Source organism: Petaurus breviceps, unplaced genomic scaffold (assembly GCF_028583685.1).
Source record: "Petaurus breviceps papuanus isolate PSGF00001 unplaced genomic scaffold, PetGlider_PUasm1.0 77, whole genome shotgun sequence".
Taxonomy (NCBI): domain Eukaryota; kingdom Metazoa; phylum Chordata; class Mammalia; order Diprotodontia; family Petauridae; genus Petaurus; species Petaurus breviceps.
The window spans coordinates 20,712,058-20,714,571 of NW_027186492.1; the positions used below are offsets into that span (position 1 = coordinate 20,712,058).

Here is a 2,514-nt window from a genome sequence, read left to right on the forward strand (position 1 = left end):
TCAACTTCTGGGATAACAACTTACTATTTGACAAAACTGCTGGGAAAACTGGAAAATAGCATGTCAAAAACTAGGAATAAATCAACATCACACACTATATACCAAGATAAGGTAAAAATCTATATATGATTTAAACATAAAGGGTGATACCATAATCAAATTAAGAGAGTAAGTAATAGTTTCTCTGTCAGATTTGAGGAGGGAAGAATTTATGGCCAAACAAGAGATAGAGAACTTTATGAAATGAGCAATGAATAATTTTGATGACAATTAATTAAAAAGGTTTTGAACAAATAAAACGAATGTAACTATAATAGAAGAAAAAAAGTAAGCTGGGAAACAATTTTACAGCCAGTGTTTCTGATAAAAGTCCCCATTTCTTAAAAGTATAGAGAAGTGAATCAAATTTATAAGGATACATGTCATTCCCCAATTGATAAAGGTCAAAGGATATGAGCAGGCAATTTTCAGAAGAAATTAAGGCTATCTATTTTCATACAAAAATAGTATAAATCACCATATATAAGAATTGCAAATTATAACAGTTCTGAGGTACCACCTCAAACCTATCAGATTGGCTAATGTGACAGAAAAGGAAAATAATAAATGTTGAAAAAATTGTGGGAAAACTGGAACACATTTATTGTTGGTGGATTGTGAACTGATTCAACCATTCTGGAGAGCAATTTGGAATTATGCCCAAAAGGCAACCAAACTGTGCTTACCCTTTCATCTAGTCATACCACTACCAGGTCTCTGTCCCAAAGAGATCATAAAAAAGAGAAATAGACCCACATATACAAAAAAGAAATAATAATGTGTACAGCTCTTTTAGTAGTGGCAAAGAATTGGAAATTGAGAGGATGCTCATCAATTGCAGAATGGCTGAACAAGTTGTAGTGTATAAATGTAATGGAATGCCATTGTTCTATAAGAAATGATGTGGGGCTCTCCTCCCACCACCACTGCTGCCACCCTGAGTCACAGCCTGTGCACCTCCGGCCACTTGGTCTGTACAGCAGCCACAGATCTCAAATATTCAAAAGTCTTAAAACATGGTGGACATTGACAACAAAGAAACTGAACTTGACCAACAAGATATGGAAGATGTTGAAGAACTGGAGGAAGAAGAAACTGGAGAAGATGCAAACAGCAAAGCTCATCAGTTGACTGTTCAAATGATGCAGAATCCTCAGATTCTTGCAGCTCTTCAAGAAAGATTAGATAGTTTAATGGAAACATCAACTGGATACATTGAAAGATTCCACGTGAATGCCCTCAAAAGTCTTCAGGTGAAATGTGCACAAATAAAAGCCAAGTTCTATGAGGAGGTTTATGCTCTTGAAAGAAAGTAAGCTGTTCTTTACCAGACATGTTTTGATAAGAGAAGTGAAATCATCAGTGCAATTTATGAACCTACAGAGGAAGAATGCGAATGGAAACCAGAGGGGGATGAAGAGATTTCAGAGAAAATGAAAAAGAAGGCTAAACTTGAAGAGGAGTAAAAAGATGAATAAAAAGACCTTAAAGGAATTACTGAATTTTGGCTGATTGCTTTTAAAAATGTTGACTTGCTCAGTGATATGGTTCAGGAACATGATGAATGTATTCAGAAGCACTTGAAAGATAGTGAAGTGAAGTTCTTAGATGCTGGCCACAGAAATGCCACTGAAAAGTATGTAGAAGAAAGAGAAACACAAGGGACATGGGACAGTTAGAACTGTGACAAAAACAATTTCCAATGATTCTTTCTTCAATTTCTTTTCTCCTCCTGAAGTTCCTGAGAGTGGAGACCTGGATGATGATGCGGAAGCTATCCTTGCAGCAGACTTCAAAATTGGCCCCTTTTTACATGAGCATATAGTCCCAAGATCAATATTATACTTCACAGGAGAAGCTATTGAAGAAGATGATGATGATTATGATGAAGGTGAAGAGGCTGATGATGATGAAGAAGAAGAAGCTGATGAAGAAAAATGATCCAGAATATTATCCAAAGAAAGATGTAAACCCAGCCAAGTGCAAGCAGCAGTGAGCTGTGTGTGCTGTGGACTTGAGGATTACTTCACTGTCCCAGCCTTAACACAGCTAGTAGTTACTTACAGCCTTATGTTTTGTATTTTCTTGGTAGAATCAAGTAAACATTTTTTGTTAAAAAAGGAAAAAAAGAAAAAGAGAAAAAAAAAAGAATGTTTAAGAACCAGTTCAAACTATAGGTTCATTCTACCTAGCATTTTAATAGTATAATTTCTGTTGAATATGTAGAATGCAGTGAATTCCCTAATGCATGTCCATTGCTACATAGTTTGGTTCTTGTGAAGTCTTTTGTCAAGTAGCTATTAGACTGCAGTTGCGAAAATTATCCAAACTATTATTTGAGACCAATATTGGTTTAGAAAAAAGAAATCCTTCTGAAGGACCAACCAAAATATTTTCTTAGCCCAGTAGTTAAATGGGTTTAAGTCTGCTTGTGCTAGCTGTGCCTTCATTACTTTGTTAGAGAAATGTAGTGAC

At 35.6% G+C, this 2,514-nt stretch overlaps 1 pseudogene; it reads left to right on the top strand.

Moving 5' to 3' along the window:
* The first annotated feature begins 1,055 nt into the window (after window positions 1-1,055).
* On the top strand, window positions 1,056-2,035 carry LOC138175357 (nucleosome assembly protein 1-like 1 pseudogene; annotated as a pseudogene).
* Window positions 2,036-2,514: the final 479 nt, after the last annotated feature.